This window comes from Indicator indicator, chromosome 22 (assembly GCF_027791375.1).
Source record: "Indicator indicator isolate 239-I01 chromosome 22, UM_Iind_1.1, whole genome shotgun sequence".
NCBI lineage: Eukaryota > Metazoa > Chordata > Aves > Piciformes > Indicatoridae > Indicator > Indicator indicator.
In genome coordinates this window covers 18,461,905-18,477,267 of record NC_072031.1, presented here as the reverse complement: position 1 = coordinate 18,477,267, position 15,363 = coordinate 18,461,905, and positions in this window count along the sequence as shown.

The following is a 15,363-nucleotide window of genomic DNA, read 5'->3' as shown; positions in this document are numbered from 1 at the left end:
CCAGCGGCGGCGGGGGCAGCCTCTCGCCGCAGGCCGGACAGAAGCGGAAGGCAGGCTCCACGCCGCTCCCGCACTGCGGGCAGAACCGGTTCACCCTGCGGGCACAGCGGCGACAGCCATCAGCGCCCGCCCGTCAGCCCCGCTCCCCCGCCCCGCCACGGCCACCACCACCACCTCGGCGAGACGCAGGCCACCTCAGGCCCTGGCGGTTGCTGTTGCTGCTCCGCCGCCGCTGCTGCCGCTGCTCCCGCCGGCCCCGGCCGACCGCGGCTCCGCCGACCGCGGCCGCGCATTGCCCCGGCAGCCGTTACCCCGCCGCGCACCGGGCAGCCGCGCATGCGCTGGGGGAAGGGCTCCCGGCCGCGCCACGGGGAGCGGTCCCTGGGCTAGGGGAGAACGGGCGGGAAGAGTGCCCTGGGTGATTGCGGGCTGGAGTGGGGACAGGCGGGCAGGCTGCCGTCTGTCAGCCCGGACAGCAGAAGGCACAGGCGGGCAGGCTGCCGTCTGTCAGCCCGGACAGCAGAAGGCACAAGCGAGCAGGCTGCTGTCTGTCAGCCCGGACAGCAGAAGGCACAAGCGGGCAGGCTGCTGTCTGTGAGCCCGGACAGCAGAAGGCACAAGCGAGCAGGCTGCTGTTTGTGAGCCCGGACAGCAGAAGGCACAAGCGAGCAGGCTGCTGTCTGTCAGCCCGGACAGCAGAAGGCACATGCGGGCAGGCTGCTGTCTGTGAGCCCGGACAGCAGAAGGCACAAGCGGGCAGGCTGCTGTCTGTGAGCCCGGGCAGCAGAAGGCACAAGCGGGCAGGCTGCTGTCTGTGAGCCCGGACAGCAGAAGGCACAGGCGGGCAGGTTGCTCACCCTGAGCCCGAGCTGGAGCAAAGGGAGGGAGCAGCCCCGGTGGGAGCTGTGGCCACCTCGGGGCTCCCCTCAGAGCTCCCTTAGGCAGGAGCAGTTTGGTGACTCCTGTGCTTCCCTCTGGAGTTACTTAAGAAATTCTATCAAGCCAGCTGCTTAAAAATAGACCTTAGGACTGCAGAACCGGTTCTTACAGGTTAATGACTGCTGGAGTTAATCAGTGGCGTGGGCAGGGACGAGTAACAACATTGCATGTGCTGTCTGATGAGCATTGTGCACCTACAAACCACAAGCACACACCAAGACATTACCATAAGAAAAGCTCAGGTGGACCTTGAGCTTTGCCTCCTGGCAAGGGGAGTCCAAGGTTTGCTTGGGGAAGGTGCCCAGCACACGAGGCCCCATGGCTCAGGGGAGAAGAGGCTGAGCCAGCAGCTGGAGATTCTTGTTCCACAGAACATCTTCCCAGGTCATGATGTGGCTTTGCAAAGCCTGTGTCCCAGTGAGCTGCTTGAAAAATGTGGCCATGGGATGCAAACAGGAGCAAAGGGGAGTTGGAAGGTGACCTGGGAATCTTTAGTCTGGAGAAGAGAAGTCTCAGAGGGGATTTAATAAATGTCTATAAATATCTGAGGGCTGGGGGTCAAGAGGGAGGGGACAGGCTCTGCTCAGCTGCACCCTGGGATAGGCCAAGAGGCAATGGATGGAAACTCCAGCACACTTCAACATGAGGAGGAATTTCTGCACTGTGAGGGTCCCAGAGCCCTGGAGCAGGCTGCCCAGAGAGGTTGTGGAGTCTCCTCCTCTGGAGCCTTTCCAGCCCTGTCTGGATGTGTTCCTGTGTGACCTGTGCTGGATTCTATGCTCCTGCTCTGGCAGGGGGGTTGGACTGGAAGATCTCCAGGGGTCCCTTCCAACCCCTAACATCCTGGGATTCTGTGAGCTGAAGTGATGAAGAGCCAAGAAGCAGCAGTGACTGGTGAAAGCTTGGTGGGGAGCCCTCCAGCCAAGTCCTTACCCAGACAGTGCCCCACTGCATTCTGTCACCTCTCTGTTTCACTTTCCCTGGCACTGCAGGCAGTAGGGGTGTGCCAAAGTGGCTTAGCTTCACTGTCACCCCCTGCACAACCTCTTCAGCTCCAATTCTCCTACACCCCACAGAGGTGCTGACAGCAATTCCTTTGTTAGCCAAAGCTTCCCCTCAGGACTGTAATCCTCCTTCTTCATGTGGGTTGGGATTCACCTTTGCAGGCTGAGCCACAGTGTTTTGTCTTTCCCCAGTTCCTGCATCAAGATCAGCAATGGTGGCATCAAACCCCCTGCAGTAATGGGTCAGTGTCTTGTAATGAAATCCAGCAAGGCCAAGGGTAGAGTCTGGCATCTGGAGAAGAACAACACCAGGGAGCAGGACAGGCTGGGGACTGAGCTGTTGGAGAGCAGCTCTGGGGAAAAGGATCTGGGGGTCCTGGTGGCCAGAAGGATGCCCACAAGCCAGCAGTGTGCTCTGGTGGCCAGGAAGGCCAAGGGCATCCTGGGGTGGATGAGAAGGGCTGTGCTGAGTAGGTCAGAGAGGTTCTCCTGCCCCTCTGCTCTGCCTTGCTGAGGACACCTCTGGAATATTGTGTCCAGTTCTGGGCCCCTCAGGTCAAGAAGGACCTCAGGGAACTGCTTGAGAGAGTCCATCCCAGAGGCACAGAGCTGCTGCAGGCAGTGGAACATCTCCTGGGAGGCCAGGCTGAGGGAGCTGGGAGCAGAGGAGCCTGAGGGCTGCCCTCAGTGCTGGGGATAAAGATGTGCAGGGCTGGAGCCAGGCTCTGCTCAGGGATGGCCAGGGACAGGCCAAGGGATACTGGGGGCAAGCTGGAGCAGAGGAGGTGCCAGGGGAACAGGAGGGAAAAGTTTTGCATTGTGATGATGACCAAACACTGGAGCAGGCTGGCCAGAGAGGTTGTGGAGTGTCCTTGTGTGGAGAGCTTCCAGCCCCTCCCTGGGCATTGTGCTCCTGGGCAAGCTGCTGTGGGTGCCCTGCTGGAGCAAGGGGGTTGGGGTGAGTGATCTCCAGAGGTCCCTTCCAGCCTCCACCCTGCTGGGATGCTGGGAGTCTGTGACTGCAGCACTGATCGATTAACCCTCCAGGTGAACTGTTTGGTGTCTGTTTCCACTTTTTCAAGCTGTGTTCATTCCTGCCCACAGCCCTGGGATTGCCTTGCTGGTTTCCTGGTCAACACCCATCACCACCTGATGGGGTTCAGTTTGGGTGGAGAAGGAAACGTGCAGGAACTACGAGACCTGGTGGTTAAAAAAAGTCAAACCCCACAAAGAGAAGTTAAAGTCAGAGGAAGAAAAAAAGAAATGATGGGGAAAGGCAGACAAAAACCTGGAATAAAACTCCCAATTCCTGAAGGTTTATTTCCAAGAGCCACAATCAGATTGCCCAGAGCTGGCAACCCAGAAAAGAGTCCCCACCCTGCTTCACTGATGGACTGAAAGGAATAATTAGCAATAAAAAGAGATCCCTAATTAATGGCTGGAAGCAGGAAGAGCCTTTTCCTCCACTTCCTCACTGGTGATTGGCACAGCAGGGTGAGCTGGCAGCCTGCAGCAGGGGATGGTGGCTGTGGGCATTGAACCTCCTGACTGAGCTCAGCAGCAATTTGCTTCCTTCCTCCCTGCCTTTGACGTTGAAAACCAGCCTGGATTTGGGGCTGCAGAGAGGGATCAACTCCTGGAAAGCCTTTGGAGAGCAGGACTCTGAGGTTGAGCTTTGCTGCTTTGTACCTTGAGGCTCTCAAGCCTCATGAGTGAGGGAGACCCCAGCCTGGAGGTGCTGCTGGTGTCCCAAAGGGCTGGCAGGGCACACAGGAGTGGGATGAGGAACTGGGGAGCTGTGGTGGGTTTAGGCTCTGCCTTTAAAAAAATAAAAAATCCCAGATCCTGAACAGAAAGTGGAATTTTCAACCCACCACAGGAGCTCTGGGGGAAGTGCTGTAGTGGGGTAAGGCTGGGGTGGGGAGACCTGGGAGCATTCAAAAGGTGAGGCAGAGCAAGCAACAGGGATCTTCTCCTTGTCCTCAGCAGCCAGGGGTGGCTTGGGAGCATCCTGGACTTGCTGCAGCCCTGGCAGACCAACCCTCTTGCACCCTTCTGATCCCTTGAGAATCCATTGGCACATCTGATCCCCGGGGCAGAGGCAGCCTCCCACACTGTGGAAATGCACAGCTTGGGCAATGCTTCCCTTGTGAGAGAGGCATAGAATCCTTTGGTTGCTAAAGACCTTCCACATAATGCAGGCCAGCCCTGAACCCAGCCCTGCCAGAGCACCACTGACTATGGCCCTCAGCACCACATCTCCATGGCTTTGATACCCCTCCATGGGTGGGGACTCCACCACTGCATTGGGCAGCCTGGGCCAGGGCTTGACAACATTTTTGGGGAAGAAAATGTTCCTCAGGTCCAACCTAAACCTCCTCTGGGGCACAATTTGAGGCTGTGTCTTCTTGTCCTGTCATTTGTTCTTTGGGAGCAGAGCCCAACCCCCATCTGGCTCCAGCCTCCTTTCAGGGAGCTGTAGAGACCCAGAGGGTCTCCCCTGAGCCTCCTTTTCTTCAGGTTGAAGAACCCCAGGTCCCTCAGACCACCTGCTGCTGGCCATCACAGGATGATCAAAGCACTCTTCCCTTTTTTCCCCTCTCAGTGATCCTTGACCAGATCCCCTCCTGTAGCCCTGCCAGGCTGCATCTTGCACCAATTCTCTCCCTGGTGGGAGCTGCTCCATCGCCCTGCTTGGCTGCTCCTCTACCTCCAGGGCACTTGGGTCTCCTGGGACTCTGTCCCCTGCAGCCCATACTTACACATCCCAGCAGTTGCTCCTTGATGTTTTTCCCCTGAGTTATCAACCCACAGCATGCAGGTGAAGCACTCATGAGGACTCTTCAAGGCTCTCACAGAATCACAGCATGGGAGGGGTTGGGAGGGACCTCCAGATGTCATTGAGTCCAACCCCCCTGCCAGAGCAGGGGCACCCAGGGCAGCTCACACAGGGACACAGCCAGGTGGGGCTTGAAACTCTCCAGACAAGGAGACTCCACAACCTCTCTGGGCAGCCTGCTCCAGGGCTCTGCCACCCTCACAGCACAGAAGTTCCTCCTCATGTTTAGATGGAACTTCCTATGGGCAGGTTTGTGCTCACTGCCTCCTGTCCTGTCCCTGGGGAGCACTGAGAAGAGTCTGGCCCCAGCCTGCTGACACCCCTGAGATATTTGTAAGCATTGATCAGACCCTCCTCAGCCTCCTCTTCCCAGGCTGCCCAGCCCCAGCTCCCTCAGCCTCTCCTGTTACAATGTCCTCAGTGGCCCTGTGCTGGACTCTCTCCAGTAGTTCTTCGTCCTTCTTGATCTGGGAAGCCCAGAACTGGAGCCAGTGCTCCAGGTGAGGCCTCACCAGGACAGAGTAGAGGGGGAGGAGAACTTTCCTTGACCTTCTGGCCACACTCATCCTCATGCACCCCAGGATGCCATTGGTCTTCTTGGCACACTGCTGGCTCAGGAGCATCCTGTTGTCTACTGCCAGGTCCTTTTCCTCAGAGCTTCTCTCCAACATGTCAGTCCCCAACCTGTGCTGCTCCATGGGGTTGTGCCTCCTTTATCTCACCCCTGGCTTCCCAGCAGGGTTGCCAGCAGCCTGGGCACATGACCTATGGAGTGTAGGTGCTGGCAGAGAGCCTGCAGAGTGCCCAGAGTGCCAGTTCTTCAGTGGCTCTTGGTGCAATGAGGCCATTCAGTTGCATTTACACACCCCTTTGATCCTGAAGTGGAGTGAGGCCACTTGTGCAGGGCTGCTACAGACCCTGGAGAGCCCTGGAGGGCTTCTCAGCTCCAAGCTGCCAGTTCCAATCCAGCAGCCCTAAGAGGTCCTGGCTGTTGGCACAGGAGGGCTGACTGCACACCCATGGGAGGTGGCCCTGGGGGACACCAGCTGCTTCTCAGGGCTGAAGGGACAACCTGCCTGCCCTGGGGGCAGTGGGCAGTGCAGGTGGGACCTGCCCACACAGGTCCCAGGCTGTGCTGCCTCCCCAGCCCTGTCCACCACCTCTCTGCCCACAGTGAAAGCCTCACCCAGGCACAGAGGAGCAGTGGTAGCTGCAGGTGGTGCTCTGGGGTCTGTCAAGGGCACTGAGGTCTGTAACCCCACAGGGGACACAGGGACAGAGCAGGGATACCCTGAGGACATTGGTGTGGCCAGGGAATGCACCAGCTCCCTGCAGAGCACTGCCAGGGGAATTGGCATTTGAGGAGAGCAGGGATTGGGAAGCACAGCAAGGGATGCTGGAAAGCTGCATTCCATAGCAGCGTTCCCATCCCATGGAAGTCTTCCTGTGTCAGAGCACTGCAAGGGGAGTCCCTCTTCCCTGCACATCTCCCCATGGCTTCCAGAGCAGGGGGACACACTGGGAGACTTTAACCTGGCAGCCAAGGCTGGGAGGCTGCAAAGCTGGAATGCCTGGAGCACAAGGGAAGAGGGAATCCACCCCCAGGGCATTTGGTCACTTCAAACAAGGTCATTTCCTTCCCCCCAGATTTGAGGAAGAGTTTTCCCATACCCCTCCTTCTCTCAGACCACCTGGAGGGGTTCAAGAAACATGTGGACACGGAGCCTGGGGACATGGTTTGGTGGCCGTGGTGGCCTGAGGTTGATGGTTGGACTCAATGACCTCAGAGGTCTTTTCCAACCCAAGCAATTCTGTGATTGTCTCCTCCCCAGGCCCTCTGTGGTGCTGCTGTAGGCAGGCTGAGAAGTTGAACCTCTTCACCGCCAGCCCAGCTCTGCAGCTGCCAAGGAGGACAAGCCAAACTGCATCAGCCCTCAAGGTCTTGCTTGGGAATAAACCCCCAGGGGACCCCTATTCCTTCTGCTTTTCTGCAGCCAGTGCTGCCATCAAAGCTGGTGGGTTCCCAGTGTGCCTGGCTGTGGGGATCTCTCTGCCCAGTGAGGACCTGAGCCTCTGTGTGCACCCCCACTTCTGCAGCAGCAGACCCTTGATGCTGTGATGCTGATAACACCTGGCTGCTCTCCTGGTGCTGGCAGATAGGAGCAGAAATCCTCTGGTGGAGCAGAAGGTGCTGGATCTGCTGCCCTCTTGCATGGGAAGCACCATCCTGGCGTTTGCCTGCTGGGCAGAGGCACCGGAGAGTCAAAAATCCTGGGATTGCACCACACAGCTCTGCAGCAAAGTCCAGGAGAGGGCAGGGCAGGAACTGGGACAAGATGGGAAATGCTCTCAGCAGCTCATGGGATGTGGTGGGCAGGGAAGCCTTCGGGGCATGTCCCCAAGCCACCAGCTGCCCTGGAGGAAGGTGCTGCTGGGCATTGCAAGGGGGTCTGCCCTGCTCAGGCTCCCTCCTGCCCTTGCAGGGAGCAACAGGGCAGTAGAGGGTGAGGGTGGAGGGTGAGCAGCAACACAGAGATGGTGTGGCACACACAGGGGTGGTGAACCCTGAACCAAAGTCCTTGCCCAGATCCTGCCCTGGGGCAGCAGGGCCATGGGGGAGGCAGAGGAACCAGAGAAGAAGCTGTGGTGCTCTTCCCAGGAGGCAGCACACCCTGTGCCAGGTCTGGGCCATGTGTCCAAGCTGGCATGGCTGCACTGGGGACTCAGCCCATGGTGCCCCTGCCAGCCTGTCCTGCTTTTGGATGTGGTTTGGGGTGGTGGAAGGAGGCCTCAGTGGGCAGAGGGTGACACCAGGCAGCACCTTTCAAACAGGGCTGGGGGCTCTGAATCGGGCAGAGGGCTGCACCAACAGGATGAGTGTAGCTGTGTTGGTCAGGGGTGACCCCAGCAGCGGTCCCCTGGGAGTGACCTCGAGGGAGGTGGGCAGGTGGTAGAGCCAAGGATCTGAGGGACTCCCAAGCCAGCGGAGGCAGCAGGAGCAGGTGGGCAGGCTGGGAGGGGCTGGTTCCTCCTTTCAGATGCTGATGGAAGATCTCAGACAGCAACAACCCCCAGGCAAGCCCTCCCCAGCTGCTTGACACCACACAGCCCCTTCCTGCCCGATGCATGTCCCCAGCACACTCCCTGGCTGGGGTGTGAGCTGAGTCACAGCCGTGCCACTGCTTGCAACACCTTCTGCCTCTCCTTGCAGGAGCCACCGGGAGCATGGAAATGCTTTCCTTGGCAAGGCTTTGTTTGGATCTCATCACTCGGCTGCCTTCAAAGGAGGCCACAGAGAGGAGCTGTGTGAGGCAAGAGGGAAGGTCCCGGGCAGACTTGAGGAGGCTCTAACTGGGGAGGATCAAGCTCAGGCTCCAGCAGAGGTGTGGCTGAGTGGCTCAGCCCAGGCCAGCGTGAGACTCCAGCCTGTCCCTGCGGGCACTGACTGCCCCAGATCCTCCCCAGGACCACAAAGCAGCTGGCTGCAGGGATCAGACACTGTGGGGAGTGCTGGGGTGCAGAGCCAGGGGGAGACCATCATCCCAGAACCCCAGCAGGGTGGGGTTGGAAGGGACCTCTGGAGCTCACCCAGCCCAAGCCCTGCTCCAGCAGGGCACCCACAGCAGCTTGCCCAGGAGCACAATGCCCAGGGGGGGTTGGAAGCTCTCCACACAAGGACACTCCACAACCTCTCTGGCCAGCCTGCTCCAGCCCTCCAGCACCCTCACACCAAACAACTTTCTCCTCCTGCTCACATCCAACCTCCTGCCTGACACTTTGTGCCCCTTGCCCCTTGTGCTGGCCCTGGGCACCACTGAGCAGAGTCTGGCCCCAGCCTCTTGCCCCCTACCCACAGCTCCTTTAGCTCTTGCTGAGCATTGCTCAGCTGCCCTCTGGGGCTGCTCTTCTGCAGGCTCTCAGCCCCAGGGCTCTCAGCCTTTGCTGCTCACAGAGCTGCTCCAGGCCCCTCAGCAGCTCTGCAGCCTCCCCTGGACTCTCTCCAGCAGTTCTCTGTCTCTCCTGAACTGGGGAGCCCAGAACTGGCCCCAGGACTCCAGGTGTGGCCTCCCTAGGGCAGGCCAGAGCAGAGCAGGAGGAGAACCTCCCTTGCTCTTCTGCCCACACTCATCCTCATGCCCCCCAGGACCCCATTGGCCTTCTTGGCTATGAGGGTGCATTGCTGGCTCACGTGGAACTTGTTCCCCAGCACTCCCAGGTCCTTCTCCATGGAGCTGCTTCCCAACCAAGCTGCCTTGGTCACCTTTCAGAGCACAAGCTCTTGTCCCCAGGCCAGCTCCTTCCTGCCCCAAGCCCTGCAGTGCTGTGCTGGATGCTGCTGAGCAGATGTGTGCCAGCAGGAGCCCTTTGCTCTGGACTGGTGCTTGCTCAGTTGTCCCAGGCAGCCCAGCTGCAGCTCCACTGGTGTCTGTGGAAGCAGCCTCTGAGCAGAGCATAGCCAGCAGGGAGGAGCCCACCAGGAGACTGCTGTGAGGCCAGACCCAGGGCTGTAGCTCACTCTGGGTGCCCTAGGAAGCCAAACCTTGGTTTATGCCAGCGACAGGAGAAAAGTGACTGAGGTGGCACCTGGGGCTGTTCAGCCTGGAGAAGAGGAGGCTGAGGGAGACCTCATTGCTCTCTACAGCTCCCTGAGAGGAGGCTGGAGCCAGCTGGGGCTTGGGCTCTGCTCCCTAGGCTCAGGGGATAGAAGGAGAGGCAATGGCCTGAAATTGTGCCAGGGGAGGTTAGGTTGGAGAGGAGGCAAAATGTCTTTGCTGCAAGAGTGGTCAGGGACTGGAAGAGGCTGCCCAGGGAGGTGGTGGAGTCCCCATGCCTGGAGGTGTTCCAGAACCCTGTGGCCATGGCACTTGGGGCCAGGGTTTGGTGGCCATGGTGGGGTTGGGTTGATGGTTGGATGCTCTGGGAGGGTTTTACCAATCCAAACCATTCTGTGATTCTATGATTCCAGATGCCAGCAGTGCAGTCATTGCTGTCCCCTCCATCCATCCACAGTCAGTTTTGCAGCCTGACCTTGCCCTGGGTCTTGCTTTGTCTCCTCTCTGGGGCATAGCAGATGACTACAACCCCCCCAGATTAAAAGGTGGCAGGAGAACACCACCTCCACCATGGCCACTGCAGCATTCAGCTAGAGTGGATGGAGACCCCCCTGTCACCGATAATATTGCTGCTCTTTGTCATGTGGAGACCTGCAGTGGCTTGAGGCTGCCCTTCCTCTTTGCCTGCTGTCCCCCCAGGTATGGTGAAGGTCCCTGTGGCACCCCAAGCAGCCTCCCCAGGGGCACATTGTGCCCCCTGCCATGCAGCAGTGCTGTGCCAAGTCCAGGCTGTCCTTGTCCTGGTCCCCACCCTCTGCTTCTGCAAACTTTCCCCATGCTGGTGTTCCTGGCAGGAGCAGCCAGCCTGGCTCCTCCAGCCCCTCTGCCTGCCAACTTGGCAGCTGGCAGCAGAAGAGGGCAGGGCTGGGAAGGGCTGGGCAGGGCTGGAGGCCACCAAGCTCCTCTGCTGGTGCTTTCATCCTTATCTGGAAGGTGCCACTCGGCAGCAAGCAGAGTGGGCACAAGTGTGAGGCTCCCACACAGGCTGTCCAGAGGGAGCGGGCAGGGAGGGCAGCATTCCCACACACACTGCCCAGCATGGGCATGGAACTGGAGTGGGCACCCAAAACCAGGGCAGGCCATGGTGTGCAGTGCTGGGATGGACAGACAGACAGACTGACACACTGGCACAGGCCCTGCACCAGGCATCGGGCAGCATTCAGCCCAGCAGCACTTGGAACACAGCTGGGAGTCCATGGCATGGGCACAGGCGGCCCTGGCTCACAGATGGGTGCCTGGCACACTCATGACCCCTGGCACACACATGACCCCTGGCACACTCTCACATGCATTCTCCACTCACCCTCACTCTGTCACTCACCCTGGCACTAGCACTCACTCTGTCCCTGTCACTCACCCTGTCCCTGTCACTCACCCTGTCACTGTCACTCACCCTGTCCCTGTCACTCACCCTGTCACTGTCACTCACTCTGTCACTGTCACTCACCCTGTCCCTGTCACTCACACTGTCACTGTCACTCACCCTGTCCCTGTCACTCACCCTGTCACTGTCACTCACACTGTCACTGTCACTCACTCTGTCACTGTCACTCACTCTGTCACTGTCACTCACTCCGTCACTGTCACTCACCGTGTCCCTGTCACTCACCCTGTCCCTGTCACTCACTCTGTCACTGTCACTCACCCTGTCCCTGTCACTCACCCTGTCACTGTCACTCACCCTGTCACTGTCACTCACTCTGTCACTGTCACTCACTCTGTCACTGTCACTCACCCTGTCACTGTCACTCACACCGTCACTGTCACTCACACCGTCACTGTCACTCACTCTGTCACTGTCACTCACACTGTCACTGTCACTCACCCTGTCACTGTCACTCACTCTGTCACTGTCACTCACCCTGTCACTGTCACTCACACTGTCACTGTCACTCACCCTGTCACTGTCACTCACTCTGTCACTGTCACTCACCCTGTCACTGTCACTCACACTGTCACTGTCACTCACTCTGTCACTGTCACTCACCCTGTCACTGTCACTCACCCTGTCACTGTCACTCACTCTGTCACTGTCACTCACCCTGTCACTGTCACTCACTCTGTCACTGTCACTCACCCTGTCCCTGTCACTCACCCTGTCCCTGTCACTCACCCTGTCACTGTCACTCACTCTGTCACTGTCACTCACACTGTCACTGTCACTCACCCTGTCCCTGTCACTCACCCTGTCACTGTCACTCACTCTGTCACTGTCACTCACACTGTCACTGTCACTCACCCTGTCACTGTCACTCACTCTGTCACTGTCACTCACTCTGTCACTGTCACTCACCCTGTCACTGTCACTCACTCTGTCCCTGTCACTCACTCTGTCCCTGTCACTCACACTGTCACTGTCACTCACCCTGTCACTGTCACTCACTCCGTCACTGTCACTCACTCTGTCACTGTCACTCACTCTGTCACTGTCACTCACTCTGTCCCTGTCACTCACTCTGTCACTGTCACTCACACTGTCACTGTCACTCACTCTGTCCCTGTCACTCACTCTGTCACTGTCACTCACACTGTCACTGTCACTCACTCTGTCACTGTCACTCACTCTGTCACTGTCACTCACACTGTCACTGTCACTCACTCTGTCACTGTCACTCACTCTGTCACTGTCACTCACTCTGTCCCTGTCACTCACTCTGTCACTGTCACTCACCCTGTCACTGTCACTCACTCTGTCCCTGTCACTCACCCTGTCACTGTCACTCACTCTGTCACTGTCACTCACCCTGTCACTGTCACTCACACCGTCACTGTCACTCACCCTGTCCCTGTCACTCACTCTGTCACTGTCACTCACCCTGTCCCTGTCACTCACCCTGTCCCTGTCACTCACTCTGTCACTGTCACTCACCCTGTCCCTGTCACTCACACCGTCACTGTCACTCACTCTGTCACTGTCACTCACACCGTCACTGTCACTCACCCTGTCCCTGACCCTGGCGCTGTCACTCCCAGCCGGTGACGCACGCCCCCCCCCCTTCCTCCCCCCGGCCCCTCCCGGCGCGCGGCGCCTGCGCGTGCGGGGCGGGTCCCGCTGCGGGGCGGGCGGGGCCGCGGGACCGAGCCGGGGCCGGAGCCGCGAGCGGGACCGCAGCCGGAGCCTCCCGGCCCGGTCAGCGGCTGATCGAGGAGCGGGACCGGAGGGTGAGTATCGCCGGGGCCCTTCGCGGGTAGGGCAGCGGCCCTTCGGCGGACGGTTCGGGGCCGCCCCGCCCAGAGCTGCGGCAGCTGCCGGGGTCCTTTGCCGGCTCCGCCCGCTGCAGGCGCCGCTCTCCGGCCCGGGCCCAGTGCGTGTTGCCCGGCGCCGGAGGAGCGGCCCGGGCCGGGGATGCTGGGCCCGGGCGAGATGGAGCGGGAGCAGGAGGCGGCCGCACCCCCGCACCGCCCCTGCCAGCCCCTACCGGGGATGCCCGCCCGGCCTGCACGGCCCCTGCTAGCTTCTGCCAGCCCGCGCCGGGGATGCCCGCACGGCCCCTGCCAGCCCTCCCCCGGGATGCCCGCACGGCCTGCACGGCCGCTGCCAGCCGGGAGAGAAGAGCCGCGGGCTGGCGGTGACCTGGCTGCCACCCGCCCCTGTCCGTGCCACCCCTCCCTGCCTCTCCGTGGGGCTGCCGGTGACCGAGCGCAGCCTCTGGCAGCCGCCGCACCGCCGGCTCCTCCCCCAGGTACAGCCCAGCCGCACTCGCGGCTCGGGGCTCCGAGCCCCGGCTCCAGAGAGCTGTTTCTGCTCTGCTTAGCCCCCGGCAAACACGGTCCAGGCACAGGCAGCTTGCCCGGGTGGGTTTGCCGTGTGCTCGCAGCATGTCCTTGGGTGGCACCGAGCTGGGGGTGGCTTGCACCGGGGCTGGCAAGAAATTCCCCCTGGGCTTCAGACCTCGTTCCTTTGCCAGATCCGGGAGCTACCGGCTTGGCTCTTCACCTGTCCCTGGCCTCACCAGTGATGGTGGTCACAAAGCACAGGCTATGACCAGCTCTGATGCAGCAGCTTCTTCCCTCCTCTCCTGCTGCTGCCCGAGCCTGGGGGCACGTAACCCAGGAGCCTGCCAAGCTCCCCAAGCCCACCAGCCCCCTCCTCACCTTGGTCTGGGGCAGCAACCAAAACCCCCAAACTCACCCCTGCCCTGCCCAGTTCAGGAAAGAGGACCCAGCCTCTGTGCTGTTTGTGTTTGCTTCTCTGTTTGGAGGCCTGAAGTTCCTCTCTGGGGAGCAAACAGCCCCAGTGGGCACCTGTGGAGTGCTGGCTTGGCAGGGGGGTGCCAGCAGCCCCTCTCACCCCACCCAGCTCGGTGGTGCCCGGAAAGTTTTATTGCTGTTGGCACAACCTCCCGCGTTGTGGGAGGTGGTTTTTATAGTCCGTGTTGTGACTCTCCTGCCTCCATCAGCAGCAAGAGGGAAGGAAATACCAACAGGGAGAGCTGTGTGTCACTGCACACCTGTGGCTGGTCCAGTGGCCAGCAGCCGTGGTGGCATTTTGCAGGAGCTGGCTGGAGGAGAGGGGACTTCCAGGGTGTGCAGGCATCGGAAATCCCTCTTCCCCTGAGTGCTGGCCAAGCCAAGGCCTTTCTCCTGCCACAGGGGCTTCCAGTGGCCAGAATGGGTCCTGCAGGGAGCAGTTTCCTGCTCTGGCTGCAGTGTGCAGAGAACTCAGGTACCAGCTATAGACCACAGGATGTCAGGGGTTGGAAGGGACCTCTGGAGATCTTCCAGTACAAGCCTCCTGCCAGAGCAGGACCATAGCATCCAGTGCAGGTCACACAGGAACACATCCAGACAGGGCTGGAAAGGCTCCAGAGAAGGAGACTCCACAACCTCTCAGGGCAGCCTGCTCCAGGGCTCTGGGACCCTCCCTGTGCAGAAGTTCCTCCTCATGTTGAGCTGGAACCTCCTGTGCTGTGGTTGCCATCCATTGCCCCTTGGCCTATCCCAGGGCACAGTGAGCAGAGCCTGTCCCTGTCCCTTCCTTCCTGACCCCCAGCCCTCAGCTATTGACAGACATTGATCAGATCCCTCTCAGCCTTCTCCTCTCCAGACTGAACACCCCAGGGCTCTCAGCCTCTCCTCCCCAGGCAGTGCTCCAGGCCCTTCAGCATCCTTGCAGCCCTCCCTTGGACTCTCTCCAGCAGATCCCTGTCCCTCCTGACCTGGGCAGCCCACAACTGGATGCAATATTCCAGGGGAGGTCTCAGCAGGGCAGAGCAGAGGGGGAGGAGAACCTCCCTGGCTCTGCTGGCCACACTCTGCTGAATGCCCCCCAGGACCCCCTTGGCCTTCTTGCCCCCCAGGGCACATTGCTGTCCCCTGCAGAACTTGCTGCCCACCAGCACCCCCAGCTCCTTCTCCTTGAGGCTGCTCTCCAGCAGATCCCCTCCTAACCTCAACTGGATGCTACCATCACAGGCACCGCTTGGTCCTCCTCATGACCATGGGGCTGGAGGAGGCACCCAGCAAGGTCTGCAGGGCTGACACAGTGCCTCTGCCAGTGGGCAAGGAGAAAATGCTGATTTTAGATCAAAAGAGGCAAAAAGAGCAGTGTCTGCCATTTGCAGGCCTGGTTTCTATGGGAACAGGACACCAGGAGAGCAGAACTGCAGCGAGGGCTCTAAAATAGCTGCCGGCAGCACGTGGCCTGTGCTCGCCTCGCCCGGCCCCTGCCCCTCAGACACAGCCACGCCTGGAAGTGGGGCAGGAGATGGGACTGGGGTGCTGTGGCCTTCATCCCTGCCCATCCTCATCCCCATCCCTTGGGCAGCAGGCTGGCAGCTGGCACAGCGTGGCTCGGTGCTGTGGGGTGGTGCAGGCCGGGCAGCCAGGACCTGTCTGGCTTCCACCTGTCCAGGCTGTGGGCAGACAGCCCAGGAGGGTCTCCTTCCTCCCTGACCTCCCTGGGCACAGCCGGGGCAAGTCCACCCTTGCCTATTCAGGAGGCTGTCCCTGCCCATGGCTGGGGGGC